This window comes from Petaurus breviceps, unplaced genomic scaffold (genome assembly GCF_028583685.1).
Source record: "Petaurus breviceps papuanus isolate PSGF00001 unplaced genomic scaffold, PetGlider_PUasm1.0 151, whole genome shotgun sequence".
NCBI lineage: Eukaryota > Metazoa > Chordata > Mammalia > Diprotodontia > Petauridae > Petaurus > Petaurus breviceps.
Window position 1 is genome coordinate 23,395,449 of NW_027185712.1, and position 24,897 is coordinate 23,420,345.

Here is a 24,897-nt window from a genome sequence, read left to right on the forward strand (position 1 = left end):
AATACACAAAGAAAAAAAATAAATTTTAAATATATAAATTTTTTCTGAATATGAGAAGAAAATATATATATATATATATATATATATATATATATGAGGGTATATGGGCATATGAATACATATGTGAATGTGTGTATACATGTTTACATGTATACATAGATAGAGGACACAGGACCAATTTAACAGGAAAGGATGATACTTAAAAGGTGAAATTAAGAGTTGCGAGAGGAATGTAATGAGAGGAGAGGGAGAGAGACAGAATGGGGTAAACTATCTCATATAGAAGAGGCAAGGGAAAATGGTTACAATGGAGGGGAAGAATAGGAAGGCAAAAGGGAATGGGTCAACCTTATTCCTATTGAATCTGGCTTGAGGAGGGAGGGAAATACACACTAAATAGGTTATCTCACCCTCCAGGAGAGTGGGGGGGGGGAAGGGGATGAGAGGGGGATGATGGAAAGGAGGGCAGGCTGGGGGGGAGAGAAGTTGGAAGCACCCACTTTTAAAAAGCAATGGGATCAAAGTGGAGAAAAGAACAAGTGGGAGGTGGGATAGGAAGGAGGGAAATATAGTCAGTCTTTTACAATATATCTACTATGTTATTGTTTTGCATTAGCCACACATGTACAACGTATACTGAACTGCTTATCTTCCCAGTAAGGGTGGGTGACAAAGGAGGAAGGGAATGAATCTGTAATTCAAAGTTTTAAAATCAAATATTCAAATACATATATATATATATATACACACACTATTATTAATATTCTTTTACATGTAATTGGGAAATAAGATATATAGGCACTGGGGCATAGAGACCCACTGGAAAAGTTGAAATGGGTATGGGAAAAAATATAGGAGAGAGCAGATTGGAGGAGGGGATATCCTGTGGGACTGCTATTTTGGGGCAGTGGGTGGGGGAAAAACAGGGAGAAAATTTATAACTCAAAATCTGACAGAAATGAATGATGTAAATTAGAAATTAATAAAGCATTTGAAAAATAAAAATTAAAAAAAAAGAATATATCTTTGCTTCATCTATCCCCAAACATGCTAATTATCACCATTAGCTTTCTTCCCCATTCTCAGCTCATTAAAACTTTTGGGACATTTGACACTTTTCTTATAAGTCCCTGTCATGTATTTGTACTTATCTTCCATTAGATGTCTTTGTCTCCTGCACAGTAAATATAGCTAGATAGATAGATAGACAGACAGACAGACAGAGAGATAGGGAGAAAAAATTTGTTTATTAGTTCCCTGTGCATATGTACTGATCTCTTAAGACTACATCTTTCCCTTCTAATTATCTTTATTTACTCTAAATTTTGCTTTTGAAACATTCCCATCTTTCCTGACTAACTTCCCTTGTAGAATTTTAGAATTGGAGATGCTATACATTCTTTCTTTGACACTTTTTAAAACTGCCTAAAACTTAGGAGGCATGAATGTCAGAAAAGGTCCAGAGTTCCTATTCACTATCATGAATTCTAAGATGAAGTGGTTTCTTTACCTTAAGAATTCTATCATTTTCGTGTCAGCAAGCAGTCTCTCTATAAAGGATTAAGGTCAGCTAGAGGATGTCTACTTTCCCAAAGATGAAGGTATTACATATATTTTTGCACTCAGAAAGCTATAGTGTCATTATCTGAAGGTATGGTTACATTCTTGATCTAGGATGAGGGTGAGTGGGGTTCTTCTGGGGTATCTGCACTCCATTTTGGGTTGATCAAGTGAGCTTCCTGGGGGAAAAGTCCAGATTCACAAGAAGGTGGTCCTGTTCTCTTCACTATCAGAAAGTTTATCCTTTATTAACAGTGATCCTCAAAGGGAGGGAGGGAGACTATAGGTATTCATGGAAATTCTGAGGTTTCTTTCCTCTTGTTTATCTTAAAATCAGGTCTATCACTGAATTTATTAATTCAGCTCTTAAGACTCACCCTTGCTACTTCAACCCTTTGTCACCCATGGTGGTAGAGAGTCATAGTTAAAATTTCTGATGAATTTGTAGAATTAACTGTTTTTCTAAGAAGCGAATTTTACAAACTGAGAAAGTGTTTGCTAAACAGATAAAAGTTTAAGTAAAATAAAGTAAATTCAACAGTTAACTCACTGTAAACTGCTATTTTTAATCTTAATATATTTCTCTGCTTAATTATTTTTAACATAGATTTTCTTCAGTATTTTAATAGATCTGTGATTTCATCAATGTGCAAATATCAACTTATCTCTGCCTTCTCATTCTTTGAGATTCTCATCTGTATCTTCCTAAAACCCTCAACAGGAACTTCACCAACTAGAATCAGGCTAGTTCCATTGACATTGCATGTGCACTAATAAAGATCACAGGCCTATCCATTGGTCATTCACCATTTCCTCTTTCTATGTAACTGAGCTACCTCTATGTACATTCATACATTTCTTTGATAATATCTTTAATGCTGCTTCTCCTCTACAGTGGATTCTTAGTAATGTGTTAGAGCCTCCTTACACTCATAATACCTTGTTCTTTAGATGACCAACAACTTTCATTTGTTGGAGACTGCTGTCCTGTGTTTCACAGTCATATATAGATGAAAATTACATAAGCCATGGATTATTTTTGGCATGACTTTCAATTGTGATTATAATCATTGTGGTTCTCCTGACTCTAAAAGACAATTCAAAATGCCCGATCTTAACGGAATGGGACCAAATCAAGCTACTTGTGCATTTCAGGTCTCTTTTGTTTCATTTATCATTCTAAGATTTTTAAGAATGGACATTATTACAAGGAAACAAGCAAATGTAACTTTGAAAGAGTATCCTCTAAAAAACAAAACCAAAAACAAGTCAAAACAAAACAGTACCCACAAGAACTGACAGATATTACTGAAAAAAAGATTCTTAAAAAAGCAAGCAAAAAATTTTCAGGAAGACCTGGTCAGGGGCGACTAGATAGGAGGACCTAAGTTCAAATCCAGCCTCAGACACTTAACACAAAACTAGCCATGTGACCTTGGGCAAGTCACTTAACCCTAAATGCCCTCCAAAAAGCAAAAAACAAAAACAAAACACACACACAAAAACAGAAAGACCTGGTCACTGAGGCAGTGTTCTTGGTTCTAAGATACTGTGGTGTAGATTTTTTGAAGTTGGAAAAATAGTAAGAAAATCAATAGGTTTTAGGGAAAAAACAGCTGTTAACCATTGCTGGAGGGAAAATGCTTCTGACAATACAATACAAAGACTAGAGCACTGAAATTTTGGGGTGGAGAATTATTTTTACTAATGACATTCACTTTTTAATTAAGGACTATTAAAAATGCCATCTATGCGAATCCAGATGAACTTTAAGAATCTTCATTAAAGTTTTTTTTTTTTAATTCTAGGGCACCTAGAAGACTTGTCGCCACTGAGTAAATGATTATTTCAATAAATATAATGACATATTAGAAAATATAGTTGTTCTAGAATTACAGAACTTCACACATGAAGATTGAATATACAATCACAAACTCATGCTATGCCAGACATCATGAAAGGTTAAGAGAGGTATCTAAAAGAGAGATACAAGTAATCCTTCAATGGCCTAGGAACTCATCTGATTAAGGTCCATTGAACACCTATAGACTTGAAAGAAGGTTAGACTTGGAAAAATGGATTCTCAAAGTTATGCTTCACATTCAGTGAAGTATGGCTTTATGATAAAGAATTAAAGAATATATTATAACATCTTGTGAGCTCAATGCCAAATTATGTAAAACAAAATTGTAGCAAAAATAAGACAGTGAATATTAAAAGTTTTTAAAGACATAAGTTGAAAATTGTATTATATAAATAAATCTTATAATTTTACTTTGTCCCAGTAAATTTGCACCATTGTAGCATCATTGGGAGAATATTGTTAAAATGATGGATCTCTGTTTCCAGGAGGAGCTTGGGGCCATCAAATCCAGTGTGCAATTTCCCAAATGTAATCTTAACCTTAATCAATCATCCAGAATTTAAACTTGTTTTCACTCATAGCTTAGTTTAGCATTCTAGGTCCTTTCTTCTCCTTAGAGACTTTTTAGAACAGAGGAAAAAAAATACCCTAAATATCCTGAGCTAGTTGAAAGAGAAGTGGCTTCCCTTTCAAGACAGAGAGATTTCACTTATTTCTAGCATTTCTCTGCTCTCTTTCTTCACTATATTTTCTAGCATTTGTTCAGCTCATTTTTCACATCCCTAATTCTCTAAAGCCCCATGAAGAAGCAAAAGAAAGACCCAGCCCAACAAGGTGGATTCACTCTATTCAGTCCCTTTACTTCCTGTAATTTTAAACCCTAAGTCTGATTTCCCCAAACATAGAAAGTTTCTCCTTAGTAACTATTTTTCTTTCTCCTTCCCTTTGAGAAGGAGCAACCCCTGACCTCTCCCATTTGATGTTTCATTTATACACAATGCTCGTTTGTTAATTAATAGCTCTGTTTAGCTTCAGACTGGCCTCAGGTTAATCAGTCAGAATTTTAAAAGAGAAACAAATAAATTGCATCTAAAAAGAAAGAAAATAGAAAACTGAATAGGCCAGCATCATCACCCTATCTTACAAAAATAATAACCTGGCCAAGTTCACTAATGGAGACCACTTGGTCAGTCACTCAATAAACATTTATTAAGTGCTTAATATGTGCAGCATGGTAAGCCCTGGAGATACAAATGCAAATAAAAACAAAGATAGTTCCTACCCTCAAGGAGCTTATAATCTAATGGGGGACTTTACAATATTCAAAAGGAAGCTGTGCAAAGGATCCCAAACACTCCCTTCTGGAAAAAGAAAAAAAAATTACTACGTGTCCCCTTGGAAATCTACTTTCTTTAACCCTTTAACTTTTTTTTTTTTAAACCAGAGACTACTACTTCTTTGTAGGTGGGTGGGAAGGGACAGTTAGCAGCATAATGAGATTTCCCAGTGATGAGTTTCTTGGACAAGGAAGGTATGATGGAGAGTTCTGGAGTATAAAAATGGACAGTGGTAGCTGTATCCCCAAAAAGTTACAGTACTAGCTGTTGGGAAATGGGGAGGTGAAGCAGCAAGCACCCTAGCATACCCAGGATGACTGCTAACCCAGGTTCTTTGATCTGCTTTTCTAAAGGAAAGCAACTCAAATAGGGTTAACAATCCTAATGGAATCAACAATCAAAAAGGGCGAATCAAACATATCATTTTCCTAGTTCAGGGGGAAAAGTCAGCACCCTGAACTTCAGAGTATACAAAGAGAAATTACAAACAGACAAAAAAGACAGAGAAATAGACCAGCAGGCAGGGGTTCCAGCTGTCTGGCCATCACATCCAGACCTAGTCATTTAACAGAGAGAGAAGAACCAACATCTGGGGTTTTCAAAGCTGGGGATTTCAACAGCTGCCCAGAGTCTCATCTGTTCCAAACCACACAACTCTTCCCATGATGGAGCCCCAAAGCAAAAGCTCACCTCAGAGGTATCCTTCAGGGTCACAGAATATCACAACCCTCATGACCCACTGCCCAATCACAAAGTAACAAGATGTGGGCATTCCTGAAAAACAAGCCTCCCACCACAGGCTCCATGTGACCACATACAGCCTATTAGGGGGCAGAGTATATTTCTAAATCAGGGAAGGTCCTTACATTCACTTAAGCCTATAAAAGGGCAGGAAAGATATTCAGATTCCCATTAGCATTACAGGAGGGAAAAACTATGCTAAGCCCTTTCTTTCAGGAGACGCCCTGGAGCCCAAAGCCCTGACCTCCAGTCTATTCCCTCTCTTGCTCTTTTTTTAGTGTCCTAAGATACAGAGTTGGAGGGACGTCAAAGAGCTCATGTACTTAGGAAGATTAATCATAGTCCATAGATGTGGAGCTGGATGGGAATTCAGAAGTCATAAAGTCTCTTATTTTACAAATAAGGAAACTGAGGGTCAGAGAGGTGTAATTGAGAAGCAATATGTTGCTACTGATGCTGCCTCTTATTCTTCATGACTCCATTTAGGGTTTTCTTGGCAAAGATACTGAAGTGGTTTGCCATGTCTTTCTCCGGGTCATTTTACAGATGAGGAGACTGAGGCAGAGTTAAGTTACTTAACAGGATTCTTCCCACAAGTGACATGAGTTACTTCAGGAGAGTGCCAAAAGGATGAATCAATCCCTGAAGGGGGATGGGATGGGGGTCTGGGAAGTAGCTTCATTTGGGGGCCTTCCATCCTCCCTAAGTGCAGAGAAGAGTGTCCCAGACTCCTATACAGAAAATCCAGCTATCTGAAGCTGTTACCAGAGGCTCTACTACTGCAAACATTTTTATGTACCCTACAAGCCTAACTTTCTTTTTTTTTTTTTAAAGCAATCGGGGTTAAGTAACTTGCTCAAGGTTACACGGCCAGGTGTTTCTGGGTGGGTGCTAAGTGTCTGAGCCCGGATTCAATCCCCAGGTCATCCCGACACTGGAGCCAGTGCTCTTACTCGCTGTGCTACCTGGCCGCCCCTCAAGCCTAACTTTCTAAATAAAAAAAAAAAATTGAAAACTAAAAGCTATTTAAATTCCTATATATACATGATTAAGTTTTCTTTTGGTCAAACTTTAAAAATTCTGGAAATTGAATAGAAGTGTTCATTTTCAGGACTATCTAAAGGTATAGTCCTTGTCATGAACCTCTAAGCAGTTGTTGGAAGGCCCTGGTGTGGTGGATACTGGGGCTACAGGTTCCAGTCTTGCTGTCTCTTTTTGTGTCCTATCTTCAGGGTGTGCTGGTGAATGTTTAATAATCACTTCACCAGAAATGCATGACACAGTTTCAGTTTAATTTGCATTATTAACATTTTCTCCATCATGTTGTTAAATTTAGACAATAAAAAAAATCAAGTTCTTACTTATTTGTAGTGTTTGCCAATTTCCATACTCACAATGAAAATTTAGCAAGGACCACACTGTTGTTATTCAGTCGTTTTCAAATCTCCACGATTCCATATGGGGTTTTCTTGGTAGAGATACTGGAGTCGTGTGCCATTTTCTTCCCCAGTAGATTAGGCAAACTGTTAGGTGACTTGCCAGAAGATCACACAGTTTGTAAGTGTCTAAGTCCAAAGTTGAATTCAAAGTCTTCCTGATTTCATACTGAGGCTCTATCCACTGAGTCTACCTATCTGCCTACAAGGCAAATTGGTGTTAAGTGACTTGCCCTGGGTCAGACAGCTAGTGAGTGCCTGAGGTTTAATTCGAACTCCAGGCCTAATGCTCTATTCCCTGAGTGAGGAAACCAAAGCCAGAGACCTTGTGTTTTCCCTACGATTACATGTAGGGTACAGGCTTCACTTAGCATTACCCTCTAGCCCTAAGGCTCACCAGAGCGATTTCTCTAGCATTAGTGGATCCCCTCCCCAGTTCAAAGATTTCCCAGAAAAGATCTCAGGACTTTTCCCAGTGAGGCAATTAGAGTTTTTCAGGTGAAGAAGCAGGTTATCTCCTTGCTACAGAAAGCTTAAGTGACCTCTTTTAAGGGAAATTGAAGCCACTAAATAATATGATTTTATTTGTTCCACAAACCTGTAAGTCCAAGAACATCTCTATTATTTACTAGGTCAGTGAGTGAATAATCCTGATAGCTCACATTTCTATAGCATTTTACGGTTTACAAAGAGCTTTCCTCACAAAGTTCTGTGAGGCAGGCCATGCAAGTATGATTAGCACAGATTTACTGATAAGAGAGCTGCAACTCAGAAAGAAGGGCCTCACCCAAACTCACAAAGCTAACAGAGTCAGAAGGAAAGAAACAACTCAGACTCCTGTTTTCTTATTCTAAGACTGAACACTACCTTGTCTTCTCTTCTAGAATCTCTGTGCCAGATGAGGGTGGGGATGAAGGTAAGAAGAAAAGGGAAGAAAGGAAGAGAGTGTTTTAATCTCCCATAGAGAAACTGAAGCATCAGTCTTTCCTAGTGTTTATTTGGTATTTCAAGGTCAAAAACAAGAACATTCCAGAGGACAGTTAAGGTTGCTGTCCAGTGGACCAGCTGCTTTCTAGTGACAAAGCCTGTCCTTTCTACCAATTTGTTAGGTCCTTTTTGCTCCCTGGTTTGCTGATTTATAGGTTTGAGAAACAAATAAAATTGTGTTATTCAGGGAATTCAATTTCCACGAAGGAAGTGACTTGACTGTTTGGATATATTTTGGCTTGGGGCATGTGTTCCCTTCTCTCAGCCAGTCAAGTTTCTGGTTTGCCCTGATTTACTTTAAGTCCTAGAGATCAAACATATCTGAAGACAAGTGCTGGAGCTTGGTAAGAAAACTGAGGCAGATGAAGACGTTCCCTGCTCCTTTCTTCCGCTGTATCATTGTTGGCAGCTGATCTGGTGGCATGCATTTGGTTAATGATGCATGGTTGATTTGTCCTTGCAGGCAGGCTGCCTCTCCCTGAAGAGCATCAACTTTCTTGAGAAAATTGAGTCACGTCACAGCAGCATGCTAATTATTTCCGAGGCTATAACTCTTAACTTCATAGTACCAGAAGCAGGTGTTTGTTACCTCCCAATAACTTCACACAAACAGACTCTTTATTAAAGTGCAGTCATTCACTTCCTTCAGTGTAATGGTATAAAAACAAATGTAAGAGTGACAAAGTAAATATGTGTATTGTGTATATGTGTATGCTTATATGTATATCAGTTTTTAAATCTTTGATCAAGGCAAACTAGAATTAGAAAAAGGAATGTCTTATAGCCAAAAGCATGTGATAGCTTTTGCCATATATTCCCCTACACTAGTCACAGTGAATATTTGTACATTTGCCCTTTAATCTAATTCATTTTCTCTCACCTTTGGCACACGGTAATTTACATCAGATGCAACTGTAACTTAAAAAAAATCTAATTATAAACAGCTTCCTGTAGCAGAAATACTACTGGACTTCGAGGTCAGGCAGTTCCAGGATTCTAGATTTAGAATTAAGAGATTTTAGAGGCTATATAATCTAACCTTTTATAGATGAGGAAACTGAGGCCACAGAGATCAAATGTCTTACCTAAGGTCTGTGTTCTAGATGTGAATCTGCCAGTAAATATCTTGTGATTTGGAGCAAATTATTTTACCTATTTGGGTCTCATTTTCTTTACTTGTCAAGTGGAGGAGAGGGGAGAGATGATCTACGAGGTCTGTTCTTGTCCTCCTGTATGATTCTGTGATCTAATCAATTCCATCTAGATACCCTATAACCCAGGTCAGTCTTTATCTCCTTCCATGTCTGCCAAGTTGAAAGCAAATTCCCCGGTCATGTTACATTCCTGTAGCAGCAAAGGATGAGTCAGAACCAGGGATGTGCTGCAGCCAGCTCAAACTGGTTTGAGAGGGCTGATTGTTCAATGTTGAGTGTAAGCACTCAAACCTGAACTGAGTGATGAAGGTAGTTAGGAATTCCAGGAGGCAAAGGAGGAATGAGGAGGTGGTAGAGTGAGATGGGATGAATTAACGTCTTCCCCAACTCCTAGTTCAGTGTTCTATCCACTAGGCAGTCTATTAGATGAGTCCATTGGAGGCAGAAGACCTGAGTTCAAGTACCAACCACAATGATGACAAACCCAGTGACCATGGACCATTTTCCTTTCTTCGCCTTGTTTCCTTAAGCTACAAAGCAGAGATAACATTGTACCCACTTCACAGAATTTTTATGACTAAAGTACTTTGAAAACCATAAAACATTATATCAGTGTAAGCTATAGAGAACACTGATTAAATATAAACTTCAGTGATAGACATGTAAACTTTTTTTTAATGGAAATGCTTGTACTTCTCATTGTATATCTGCTTCCATTCATTTTGAAGACATTCTAAGTCATAAATAAAGCTAATCTTTTTCTTAATAAAATTTATTGCTTTTTACACAATGTACAATGAAAATCATTTGAGTTGAATTGTCCCTGTTCTTCACTATTTTCCAATCTACTCTCCTTGAATTTATAATTGACATGGTCCTGGCCACATAGAAGTCAGTGCTCAACAAATACTCACTATTAATAAAACCAACCTGCAAAAGAATAACTTTATTGAAATGAATGACACATCTAAAAGGTATATAACTCCCTTATCTCTGAAGTTAGAAGCACTGAGATACCTTTCCATGAGGACAGGTTACAGGTTAACAGAAGAAAGTTTCTTGTCAGGATTACAGAAATTAATTCTGTGCAGAAAGACTCAATGTATTGCATGTGATTTGTGGTAGATGATGTGGTTAACTGTATTGTAAATACATCTATGGCCTTTGTTTGTGGTTAGTGGCACTAGGCTGAGGTATGGGGTTGAGTCAGGGTACGGAAATCTTACTCACATTAATGAAGTATAAAAAAAGCCATGGCATTCTGACAGCAGGGGTCCACTCTGAACATCAAAATCAATAATGAAGCATTTTAATTAACTGGAATGTGCACTTAGAAGTACACTTAATTGACTACATTAGTGGTTTACCTCAAATTCATTGGGGGGGGGAGAGGCTTAAGAAAAAGTGCTTCCAAAGTTTTACTTTCTCTCTCCCTTTTTTACTTTCAGTCACTAGCTAACAGGCTATTTTACTCCCCCTACAGTTTTCTTTTGTTTTCTCTGGTTGGGCACACTTCCAAAGTTTTATTTGTCTCTTCTGAAAGAGAAATACAAGTGTTTTTTTTTCCATGTCTCTTTTGCACTTTCTGAGGAGTAACAATCTTTCTAGTCAGAATATTAGCACAAAACAGAAATACCTCCAAATATGGTGTGCTGTCTGGGATGTCCCAGTACTGGGAACAAAATGTAGTTTGAAATCAAAACGTTATTTTTTCCTGTTCTCTTGCCTCATCTTCCAAAAATGGTAGTAAGGACATAACGATTACAAAACATAAAAATGCATGCGAATGACTCACTAATTTTTATTAAACTTGTGTTTTATATGTTTTCTGATCAGGATTAAACAAAGACTCTGGGATATAGTAATTGTACTACTCCCAACTGAAGAAAATTCAATGTAACAAAAACTTCAAAGGAGGGATTCAATATGACTTTGTCTGACTCAAACATTGGTGATAATCTTTGTGTCTAAAGCACCAGATTGAAACACTTGTGTTATTAAAACTGCGGCGCTGACCTTTCCCAGGATTGTTTGCGGTCGGATATTTCAACATACCATACCTGCAACTGTATTGACTGGAGTATTTTGCCTGTCAGGATTAAGTTAATGTTGTTATCTTTGGCTGTAATGGGTTTTGAGCCTGCTGTTGCCTGCCTGCAAATGCAACAGTAAATTACTTTACAGTAAGACACGATGATTTGCTAAGTCTCTTGATAGGTCCTTTAGTCAGATTCAGTGTAAAATGAAAGGTGAAAAAGTTTTAGAACATGTGAGTTCTGAAATGTGGATAATTTTCCTAGAACCTTCAATGCCTATGTCAGTATATACTACTTCATATGGGGAAATGTTATACATCAGAGATGTAGGAAAATATACCCCAAAGAAGTACACTTTTCCTCCCTGAATCAAGAGAGATGTTTCTCACATTAAAACGAGAAAGAATAATATAGCCATGAAAATAATATTTATGTAGCACATTTCCCCTCATGAATGCCAAACAGTTTCCATTGTACTATCTCACTAGCCCTTGCAAAAATCCCGTATGGCTAGGCTGGCTATGGTGGTGGACCAAAGGATGTTTTGTCATATGAGGCATTTTTAGAGATGCCACATTTAATGAGCAAAGCAGATGTTCTTATATAAAAATGGGGGAGGGGAGAGAGAAAAGGGAAATCTATTTTAAGTGAAGCATATTCAGTGACATAAAAAGCAAGCAGCTCAGAACTCAAGATTGAGTACTAACAATTGTGAATTGAATGGACTGGATGGATGCCTGACACTTCTGGAAAAGATAACACATAAAATGGTGTAAGCATATTTGAGAAAACACAAAATGTGTAGGTGTACAGTTCTGAGGAATTCAAGAGGGTGGATTATGCATGAGTATATATTAAAAAAAACCCAGAGGGTTTGGCTATGCTCATTGTAAACATTTCATGACACACATTAGGATGAAAAGCCTCAACTTCACTAGCTCTTGCAATCAAATTGATGACATAACTGTGATAATCTAGTTTCTATTTCATCCTCTTTAATATATGACAACAGAACTATGGTCCATTTTAAATACAATTTTAAGCTGTTGAGAGTGAAACGAGAATGGTCATTTAAAAACCACAACTTCACAACCACCAACAATAAAAAAAAAGTTCTCTACATCTCGGGATCGAAATACATAATAGTACTGAAAACCTATTTCTTGGAAGTGAAAGATAAATGGGCCTTCTTCCATATCTGAAGGTAACATTACCAACTTGTGGTTGGTAGGGCAAATGTAATGATGATGGATTTAGATTGATTAATGTATTTCTTAGTGTTGTCTGTAACAGAAAATTGTTGTATGGAATGAATGAAATAATTTAATTGGACCTGAGAGATGGACAGAGCAAGTTAACCTTGGGAATAGATAATAAACCATAATTCTCTCTCTTCAACATAGTATATAGAATGAGTTGCCTTCCAATAGATGCTTTTTCAAAACTCCAAAAGAAGCTAATCATTACAATGAGCTAATTCTAGAATTTCACTCACTCTGGAACAAATGAAGTCTCCTTTTCTTCTGTGAAAACAGCTCTACCTTAGCCTAACCAAGAGAAGGTGTTCTGAAAGTTGGTGTCTTCATCTTTGACCTTGTTTTTTATAATTCAGATGCCCAGTTGTGAGTAGGCGAAGTGACAGCCAGAAACCCAGTCAAGACTCTTGTCAGAGCAAGAAAGCAGAGTGCCTCTAGCTAAGTTCTGAAGCAGACCAGGCTTTTTTTTTTCTTTTCTCCCCAAGTGCTATGAGGCTACCATGACAATAAGCACTGGCCTTTGTATCAAAAGTGGAAACGAAAATTTAGCATGAGTAAAATGAGCTTTTTAGGCTCAAATTTCTGTTCTGTGTTCAGATTAATGTGCTTCAGACAAAGGTTAATGAGGAGAGAAGGAAGTAATAAATTAATGAATAAATGAAAAAAAAATTAGTTATCAGTATGCTAAGCAGTTGGGATACAAAAACAAAAGTGAGGCTATCCATCCTCATCCTCACTACACTGTAAGCTTATGTTCAAAGACAGAATAGGTTTAAGGGAGCAGTGGCCAAAGAAGTGTGTTTTTGCCTGAAAAATCAGAGATGATGAATGAAACAACATAGTTATCTGACATACCCTTTCTAGAAGTAGTTGGAGTATTGATTTGATTATAGTTCCCAGAGTAAGAGGTCGAAGGTGAAGGTACCTGTATAGTAAAGATAGCTGGGATGAAGAAGCTTGGTTACAAGGTGGGAGTTTAGAATGGATTACCTCCAACTTAGAATGCTTTGTTTATGTCTAATTCCAAAGGTGAAGAAGCAGCCATGATAAGGTAGACGATGACTGGAGTGAAGAAGCAACTTAGAGAGGAGACTATCTCAGAAGAGAGGGTGGTCAATAGTGTTAGGCTTGCACTACTCCTTGTACACTCCTCTTTGTACACTACTCCTTGGTGAGATGCTTATAACCCATGCAGCTTTTAGGGACTGGAAGGCATCATTCACACTTACTGCCTGGCTTCCAGGATCATTACTAAATTGTGTTTAGACATCCTGGGTTTGTATACGGACAAGATGGTACCCAGTGGTGAGTGATACAGAAGCTACTGGGAAGGGGAAGGGATGGGAATACATTGAGTATATATAAAAAGTTTTAAAACTTCAAAAATGGATTATAATGCTGATTTTGAAGACCCAGTAGACTTTTTGATGAGTCTGATGCTCTTGAAAATATATCTTTTGGGTTGCTATAAAATACTACTAGATTGTACTCTGGTCATCCAAAAATAGGGACAACAGAAGTGTATCATGTATGCATTTAAATTGTGCAAATTTAACTCTACACCTTCCAGTCAGAGACAAATGACAATCTCAATATTGTTATTCCACTCCCATTCCAAGCAAAGACTGCATGTACTAGAGTGAGCTTGAGGTTGAGATGGGAGACAAAATTTGTTGTTCCACAATCAATCTCAGTACCCTGGTGCTTCTTATAATGTGAGCATCTTTGTGCTAAGCATGGTTTTGGAATCTTTTATTTGTCATACTAATAGGCAGCCCATTTCTTCTTAGCTTTGTAGAGCTAATGATCCTTTCTAGCATTTGTTTTCAGCTTGGCCACCCTTGCTTCACATTCCTTTTTCTTTCCTTATATTCTCTCTTGCGTCATGGTGAAGCAGAATAAAAAAAAAAAACAATGATGAGGCAGTATGATGTAAAGATGGGGGTTCTAATCCCACTTCAGATATTGACCAGCCAGTAAGTACATGACACCAGATAAGTCATTTAATCTTTCTGGGTCTCAGTTACTTTATCTGTAAAATTAGTAGTTTGGATTATTACATTAAAGGTACCTTCTAGTTAAAATCTGTTATCCTAAGACCATCAACTAGTATAACTATGTTGAACCTTTTCAAGAATTTCACCCTGCCCTTAAGCAACAGGTTGCTTGCCAGTTAAATCTTTATCTAAGAGGCAGCTAGGTGGTTCAGTGGCTAGAGCTTCAGAGCTGGAGTCAGGAAGACTTGAGTTCAAATCTAACCTCAGAAACTTCAAAGCTGTTTAACCCTGGGCAAGTCACTTAACCTTTGCTTGCCTTACTATCCTTATCAATAAAAAGAGGATAATAATAATGCTTAATTTCTAAGGATGTTGTGAGAATCAAACAAGATAATAATTTCAAAGTGCTTAGGACAGTACTTCGCACAGAGAAAATACTACATAAATGTTGTTTAGTTATTATTTTGTTTTTTTTTCTACTTAGGTAGAAATTCTATTTCCTCTTAACTGGCTATTGTAAAAAAAAATAAAATTTGCTTTCAATTATTTCAATAGCAATCATCTCATCTATCTTCTTTCTGATGTAGACTTTTGTTTTTATGGTGACACTACCCCCTTTCCAGATGTAATTAAAGACACTATGGACAACTTATGGACAACTTAAGGGATTTTTTTTAAGGAATTGGGGTTAAGTAACTTGCTCAAGGTTACATGGCCAGTTATTTTGTGTGTGTGCCAAGTATCAGAGACTAGTACCGATCCCAGGTCTCCCGACGCCAGGGCTGGTACTCTTACTGCGCCACGTGGCCACCCCAATTTAAGGGATTTTTAAGGATAATTGTACCTGTGGGTTTTTGCCTTGATTATTGGCTTTTTAGAAATTAACCCTTTGGTAAGATGAGACTCTATTGCAATCCTAAGAGCTATCATCTATGTAGTTTCTTATATAAGTTTTTAAACTTTGATCTCTAGAAAATCCTGTGAGGTAAATATCCTTATTCTCATGTTAAAGATGAGTAAAGTGGATACCAGGGATAATGATTATCCCATGCAAGTGGGATTTGAACCCAGGTCTCTGCTAACTCCAGGTTTAATGCTCTTTTCATTATATCATGTTGTGTCTATCAGTTTATAACCATGGTAACAATTTTGCAAAAAAAAAAAAAAAAACATAGCTTCCCATATCCAGTCGTTGATCTCCATCCTTTCCCATACTATCTAGGAAAAGCTCTTCACCTAGTAGGCTAACAAAATATCTTGATAGCCACTGGTTCAGCTGAAAATGGACAGAATAAAAGAGAAACTATGGGGAGAGAATATATACAGTAGGGAAGAGGGTGACTGTGCCCTATTGAGGTATATGCTTTATGAGTACCTTTAGCCATCATAGGGGACGCTGACTGTATTTTACACCTTGAATGTACTCTGGTCCCACCTTTGATTATACTTCATTTTGCCAAAGGAAAGTATAAGATCTGCACGCAGGTAGATCATGTGCTGTTATAACTTCTCCACTGAAGTCCTGCTACTATCCTATAATGATATAATACCTCGTTGTTACCTGGAGGTGACCTTGGATTCCTTCAGACTCTCCCGGGGAAGCACTAGCTCTCTATGTCATACCATACCCAAAAACTTTGAGCAGAAACCCTGTAACAAACTATGTATAAGTCATCTGAGGGCCAGGCTATGGAAGTCTGGGGAAGTACATTGACATATAGTTGACAACAGGTGATTAATTTTTTTTTGTTCTCTGCAACTCATGAAGTAATATATTAGCAGGAGTGGGAACCTGCACCCTTAAGGCCACATGTGGCCTTCTAGGTCTTTGGGTACAGCCTATTGACTGAGTCCAAGTTTTACAAAACAAATCCTTTTATTATGGGAATTTGTTCTGGGAAGTTTGAATTCAGTCAAAGGGTCACATTTGAAGACCTAGAGGGTCACATGTGACCTCAAGACCACAGGTACCCCACCCCTATACTAAAGCCTGGAGATATCAAGAGTTATGTCAGTTGAAGGAGTTTCCATACTATTGAAATAATGAATACTTCTAATTTTCAAAAATATGCCTTTCCTATAGCCATTACCAACCAAAGTCTTTCTATTTTCCCAGTAGAAAAGGATTATAATACTGTCATTAAACACACAAATATATATGGAGCTTTAAGGTGCACAAAAGACTTTCTTCTCAATATCCCCTGTAAGATACAGGCAGACAAGTATTATTACTGAATTTAGTTTTATTGAACTTCTAAATGGGGGATGAAAATTTTTTAGTTAAAAATATTCATAGTGCATATTAATGCAATAAAATAGATTGTTTAGGTTACTTTTACAAAATTCAAAGGGACTTGTACAACTTTGACATAATTTAAGAACCAAAGAATTAAACAGAAGGCTTTCCTTAACTCAATTGTTTAACCTTTAAGATAGACACAAAAAAGGGCCTTAATGAATTAATGAAATCATTATTCTTTTGTCCTGCATATACTAGTATTTAGTTGCTAGCTAAAACTAAAACACACTACGTATGTCTCTACCTTAATTAACTTGCCTTTCCACATGCCCACACATATTCTCTTCTGCGATCTTCATGTCCTATTCAGTGAACTCAGTGTCTTTCTTTTGTCCACCTTATCATTACCCTAAATATGCAATTGGTCCATGTTAATTCACTATAGCAGTCATATTCTGAAACTTTTACTAACACTAATGATCTGTTATGTATTTACAAAAAATCAATACACTTTCTAGAATATAGTCAGTGTACAAAGTTGTAGAACTAACTTAAAATGAAATTCAATTATTAGGCAACCTATGAGAAGGTAAGTTATAAAGGCTATATTAATTAATCATCTTCTACATATCAGGGACTGATCCAGGTACTAGGGACACAAAGACAAAAATGGACAAAATCCTTGCTCTCATAGAGTCCATATTTCTACAACGTTATGGAAATACTGAGAGACCACTTGCTATTGTCTCTTTAATTTATAGCCTAATCTAGACACCACATTAATACTTCTGTTTACACATGTTAAAGTATATAATTATAGTAATATTGGGAGATTATTTCTAAATTTCTGTGTAGCATGATATCAAGGATGTCAGGAAAGCCTCTGTTCCGTGTATATCTCTGTTTTGCTTATAAATAAATCCTATTAAATACATTCATGTGTTTGAAATGGTGTGAAGCAGGATATGGAAAAGAAAGGATATTAGTGCTATCAACAATAGCAGAAGAAGATGGAGGAGACTGGTAATTAGGGATGTAATGTAACAGGTCTTTTCCCAGAAATTTAATTCATATCTATATGGTATATTGGGCTGAAAGATCAGTTGTTTTATATACAAGAATTATTAAGATGATTCATAAGTGGTAAAAACAAAAGACAGAGACAGAGGAAGAAAGAGAGAAAAGGGAGGGAGAGAGAGAGACAGAGAGAATGAATGAGGGATGGAAAGAGGGGAATGGGAAAAAGAAGGGAAGGGGAGAGACAGAGGGAAAGAGAGAAGGAAGGAAGGATGGAGGGAGAGGAGAGAAAGAGAGAAGAAGGCCGTGGGGGAGAGAGAGAGAGAGAGAGAGAGAGAGAGAGAGAGAGAGAGAGAGAGAGAGAGAGAGAGAGAGAGGTGCAGGAATTAAGGTCCATGACACATATACAAAATGGACCAAATTATTTGTTCTTTCTTTTTTTTTCTTTTCCTTCTTTTTTTTCTTTTCCTTTTTGGAGGGGAGAAGGTAGGGCAATTGGGGTTAAGTGACTTGCCCAAGGTCACATGGCTAGTTTTTGTGTGTTAAGTGTCTGACGCCAAATTTGAACTCAGGCCCTCTTGACTCCAGGGCTGATGCTCTATTCACTGAGCCACTTAGCCGCCCGTGTACCAAATTATTTGATATTTGAGTTCATCATGCAAGATTTCATGTTATATCTAAATAACAAATACTAATTGATACCACATGGTAAAATCAATATTTCTTACATAGGTTAATTTTTTTTCTTTAAATATATGGAAAATGTCTTTGAGACTTAATTGGAACTAAGACTTAGGTCAATGACCTAGTTTTCTGATGGCCTAAGTATAGTTTCTTACTAAGGACCAGTATTACTGATAGGAAAACTATACTAAACTGAATCAGTCAGCTAGCCATTTAACAAAAATTTATTGTGTTTAACATGTTCCAAGCACTGTGCCAAGTGCTGAAGAATGGAAAAAAAAAGGCAACCACATAGCCCATGCCCCCAAGAAGCTCCCATTCTAATGGATGAAAGAGCTAGCAAACAACTGTGTACATACAAGATACATATGGAATAAATGAAATAAATTCTGTATTTGCAGAATATTATTTCCTGTTATAGCTAAATAAAACTTTTCTTAATTGTTATGGTTTCATTTTATTCCAATCTAAATTTGAAGCAACAGATAGATCTGAATCAGATCCAGCATATAACAACCCATAACAGGGAATATAAATGAGCAAATTTCTTAAGTATCCTTTGTTTATACTTCAATTCCCAAAGTTTAATGTAAGTTTATACAGATTTTGATAATATATGAATTAAAAAAAATTAACAGAGCTCAATTCCCTCTTACAAACTAAGGAATTTAAAATTTAATCTCATATTGTCCACTGATATTTTGTCACTAAGGTATAATCGGTTAGTTTAATAAGCTCTGTTTTTCAAGATCTAAACAGAAAGATAATTCATGAAATGGTTAATTTCTTCTGCTTCTGGCATTAACCAACATTTGGTCTTTAGAGATGAATTTACTTCCTTAAATATAGTATATATTAGTCCTCTTCCTCTAGGATTTACAATAGAGTGACATATTCTGGAGGCAGCATTCCTTGCCAGAGGCAGGAAGGGTTATCATAACATAATGCCTAAGGATGGTGGATTTGGGAAAAAGAGTAAATAATTGTGGATACTCCTAGTAAAGATAGACAAGCAAAAAGCAGTATCCAAGACTTATACTGATGCTTTGAATTAGAAAATCATTTAGATATTTATTGAACTAACAGGTTTGAGGGGAGTGATAAATCAGATTTCAATAATGGAGTTGTGATGTCATTTAACTAGCAATAGTAGATCATTCTATCAATATATGGATAGATTAAATTTTCTTTGGACCTATAGGCATTCTAAGTACTTATAGAATTTTTTCTTAAGGAAAAACAAAAAACAAATCTGGGGGTGGCTAGGTGGCACAGTGAATGGACCACTGGCCCTGGAGTCAGGAGGACCTGAATTCAAATACGGCCTCAAATATTGACACACTTGCTAGCCATGTGACTTTGGCCAAGTCACTTAACCCCAATTGCCCTCCAAAAAGAAACAAAACAAAACAAAAAACCCAACAACACAGAGTTGTTTTATCTTTCTCTATCTTTGTAACTCATGAAAGTCAAATTCTTTAAGTATCATCTAAATTTCATTGTTTTATTAATTGGTTTCAACATTCTCCTGTATTTGGACATTATTAATTAACTATCAAAAAGAATGATAATATGCAAATGCGACTTTCTATACATTAACCATTGCACATTGAAAAACCACATAAATTGCTATATGCATGTGTGTGTGTGTGTGTGAGAGAGAGACAAAAACACACACAGGAAGAACAGTTAGAAAATTATTTGTGTTTCTGTTTAGCCTTCCTTTCTCGTGACTTATTTTTCAATTAGCCCTTTCTACCTTGATCACAAATATTAAGACATGAAACTAAATGGTAAGCCTGACTCTCTAATATAAATATAAATAATAGTAAAGTCCAATCAAATTAGATATTCTTAAGTAAATAATCCATTAGTTTGGGGACTAAAAAGAATCATGCTAGATTGGTATATTAGCACAGTGAAGTGCTTGTTATCAAGAACAATGGGTTATTTTAAAAGGGCATTGCATTGTAGAGTCAGAAGACCTGGGTTCTATATCTGACTCTGCCATGAATTCACCTCTTTGCATCTTCTTTTCATTAAAGTGAGGGAGTTGGACTCAACTCTCCAGGTGGCTTCTGGATACTATGTTTCATATTTTGGTTGTCAGGCATAACTTTTGCTTCTTATCTATAAGATAATTCAGTAAGATAACTGATTTAGGAGATCTTAAGTTGAGTGAATGAATGAACTTGATCCTCATGACAACTTTATGAGGTAGGTAGAACAAATATTGAGCCTGCCTTTCCTCATTGCTTCCAGTCTGTCCTTGGCCTCCTCATCCAGACACTGCTACATCCTGCTATCGCAGAGACACTGTAGGGTACTGATGACAACCTCTGTCCTCCTGAGTTCACAGGTTACTTTTATGGTCAATGGGAGAGGAGAGCAAACTGAGGCCAAGGACAAGGTACTCTCTTACCCACCTTACCCCCACTCCCAAGCAATTTCATCTCAGGTGCTTGACTGGTATCTCACAAAATGAAGCTTCTAGAAACAGCTTCCTGATTTTATACAAGCCCTACATGGCATTGCTAAGTTCCTCAACCATTTCGAACAGATTTCCTGAACTTGATGACTACACTTTGTTCACCGTTCATATCTCCAAATGATTTATTTAGTTGAGAGTGATTCTCACTTGAGTTAAGTGGAGTGGGGGTGATTTAAATTGATTGACTCAATAAAACCCTACCCTTACACTGGTTTGTTGTGATTTGCTCTTGCTGAGCATATTCTGGCTTCCAGTGAATATCTCCTCTGTTTCAAAGTGCTCACAAATCATCTGCTTAATAATGTGTTCTAGAATTTTGGTGGGAGGCAATGTCAAACTCACTGACCTATGTATTTTGAAATTCATCTTTTTTTTTTTTGAGACATTGACTTAAGCCTTGTCAAAGGATTCTAGATCTAGAGCTAAAAGACCTCAGAGGCCATTCACTCCAATCTACTCAGGGAGATGAAATGATGTTCCCATTTACCTGGGTAGTAAGGGAGTGAGCATTAGGGGCAAGATTTGAATCCAGCTCCTCAGATTCCAGGCCAGCGTTTTTTTCTGCATTTTGGTCACTTTTGACTCTTTGTGAAACCATTTGGAGTTTTCTTGGCAAATGTAATGGAGTGGTTTGGCATTTCCTTCTCCAACTCATTTTACAGAAGAGGAAAGTGAGGCAAACAGGGTTAAGTGACTTGCCCAGGGTCACACAGCTAGTAAGTATCTGAGGCCAGATTTGAACTCAGAGAGATGAGTTTGCAGAAAGACAACTTTTTGCAAAGGTCTGCCCCTTTCTATGATTTCTTAAAGATGACCAACAGTGGTTGCATGTCCATATGTAAGTTCTTCTAGCACCCTTGGGTATAATAGCCTAAGGTCTGACAACCTGAGCTCATTTCTTTTGGCTACATGTTTTCCTTTTATGTCCTTGCTTATGTTGGCCTTCAAGTCTTTCTTAACCAAGTTTGACCTATCCTTTCCAGTCTGAAGATCACTCTTTTTAGTGGAGAAAATGTAAACAAAGTTGGATTTGGTCTCTCTTTGTCATCTGTTTACATTAAACCATCTGTGTCAAGCAATGGACCTATCTCATCCTCATTTCCTCCAGCTCTGACTAGACTTTAACAGTACTTTATGTTGTCCTTAGCACATTTTGTAAATTCCTGCTAATTGTACTTTTTTTTTCCTTTTTGGAGGGGGGAAGGTAGGGCAATTAGTGTTAAGTGACTTGCCCAAGGTCACACAGCTAGTAAGTGTTAAGTGTCTGAGGCCCAGTTTGAACTCAGGTCCTCCTGACTCCAGGGCAGTACCCTATTTACTGTGCCACCTAGCTGCCCCTCATGCTTTTTTTTTTTTTTTAAGCAATTGAGGTTAAGTAACTTGCTCAAGGTTACACGGCCAGTTATTTCTGGGTGTGGTGCTAAGTATCGGAGCCCGGATTTGATCCCCAGGTCATCCCGATTCTGGGGTCGGTGCTCTTACTCACTATGCTACCTGGCCACCCCTCATTATGGGTTTTAACATATCTAAAATATTCATGCTACCCCTTTATATTCATTCTTGGTTATATTTTCCCTTCACCCTTCTCTACTATGTAGAGGTCCTTTTAAAGTTGGAGCTCATCAGAATGCCATGTGTGTAGACATATCAACTCCCCCAGTGTTTATATCTCTCCCACTGTGTTTGTTGTTGTTGTTTTGTTTGGGATTGTTATTTTTTTTTCCAATCTCATTGAGACCATTAGTGGTTGCTTTATCAAGAGGCAGCATGATAGTGAAAAGAACACTAGACTAGGAAACTAGGTTCAAACCTTCCTTTTACCTCTTCTGAGTTCCATCTTTTTCAACCAAATCACGTAACCTCCTCAAGATTCTGTTTCCTGATCTATAGAATGGGGAGAATGATTCGGATTCTACCTTCTCATAGAGTTGTCGTAAGGATGAAATTAGATAGGGGCTAGAATGGTGTGGAGTCAGTAAAACCTCAGTTAAAATTCTTCCTCAGATACTTCCTGGCTGTGTGATCCCAGGCAAGTTTCTCAACCTCTGGCCGTGTAGCCCTATTTCTTCACTGATAAAATGGGAATAATAATAACACCTACCTCTCAGAGCTGTTGTGAGGATTAAATGAAATAGCATGTAAAATACTTCTCAAACTTTAAAGTGCTATATATGTTCTAGATATAATATACCTAGAAATATTCTGTCACAATAGGAAATTATATAAATATATGATATTATGGATTTAAGGATTTTCCATCCCTCTTGAGTCAGGAAGACTCATCTCTCTAAGTTCAAATCTGGTTTCAGATACTTACTAGCTGTATGACTCTGGGTAAGCCTCAGTTTCATCTTCTGTAAAATGAGCTGAGAAGGAAATGCCAAAACACCATTATATTTGCTAAGAAAACCCCAAATGGGGTCACAAAGAGTCAAACATGACTAAAATGACAACACCAAAAAAAAATCCCTCTTGAGCCATATTCCCTTTAAGAGGTTCATACTTATCCTTTGTCTAGACTTTTCTGAAATCCAATTTTCAACTTACATGGGTATGTATCTGATTATGCATTCTCTTCCTTTACTATTTTGAACTCTAACATAGCATGGTAACTTTCAAGAATTCACTCATGTCTACATCATCAGACAGTTCTCTGATGGTTAAAATTAAGCCCCAAATAGCAATTCTCCTCATTGCTTCCTTCACCTTCTGAGAGATTAAATTGTTGGCAAAGCAGGTCAAGAATTTATCAGTTGCTCCATGTGGACCATGATCAGAATTCCAGCAGATGTCTGGATTCTTGAAGGTTTGCCTTGGGCTTAAAAAAAGATATTTATACATAAGTTTCTCTAACTGTAAACTGGAGACAATAATCTTTTCCAACCTATTTTACTGGCATATTGAACTGGCTGGTTCAAGGCTCTTAGAATTCCTGAAAGATGTCGGTATACATAGAAATAGATGTTATTTCAGAAACTTAGGCTCATAAGATAATAGATTTAAAGCTAGAAAGGATCTTAGAGGCCACCTCTCACTTTACAGATGAGGAAACTGAGTCCTAGGGAGATTAAGTGACTCATCCAAAGTCACACAGCCTCAAGATTTAAACCCACATATTTTGACTCAAAATCCAGCACTCTTTCCATTGGTGGGACTTTTTGAGATGTAATACATTTCCTCTGTCCTATAATATACTTCCTTCCCCTGCCACCTCCCTTTGCCATGAATTAAGATGCCCTTAGTTTATTATTTTTTTTCTTATTTCGCCCTGATTTGTGTTTCCATTTGTGAAGGAAATTCCAGGTGAGAAAATTCCCTCCACTAATTCAGATGAGCAACTGTCCTGAAATTTAAAGATTTAAAGAATTGTCTGGGGACAATGATAGGTTAAGTGATTTATCCTGGATCACACATGCAGAAATATGTCTCAGGTAGGACTTGAAACTACTTCCTCCATTATTCCACACTCCTAGTTAAATGTCCTTGGTGCTGAGACACATCCTCTCCTGTACTGCCAGACATGCCTTTCTCTTAACATCAATATTTCAAGAGGATTCAGGGCTCCTGAATTGAACGTGTTTACAATCTCATTGTTTATCTTCTAGGCCATCTAAACCCTTAATTCTTTTTTTTTTCCTGCTTTTTGGTGGGGGGAAGGCAGGGCAATCGGGGTTAAGTGACTCGCTCAAGGTCACACGGCTAGTAAGTATTAAGTGTCTGAGGCCAGATTTGACCTCAGGTCCTCTTGACTTCAGGGTTAGTGCTCTATTCACCATGCTGCCTAGCTGCCCCTAAAGCCTTAATTCTTAATTCACCATTCCAAGTATACTTGCAGTAAAATTGTATCTCCCCTTCTTATTGCACCTTCTCCTACTAAATGCAACACAAAGCCTTGGGTAGAACTAAGGGAACCTGATTCTCTCACCTTTTGGTTATCCCTAGGGGAAGCAAAAACAGCCCAGCAAAAGTCATTGTAGCATCAACTATTATGGATAAAATTGTACAGTACTTAGGAAGCAGGAACCCCCTAAGCTGGCATGTAGATCAATCTAGACTTAATGTGAAGAATATTTTATTTGGGGGACAGTTGTCGTCATG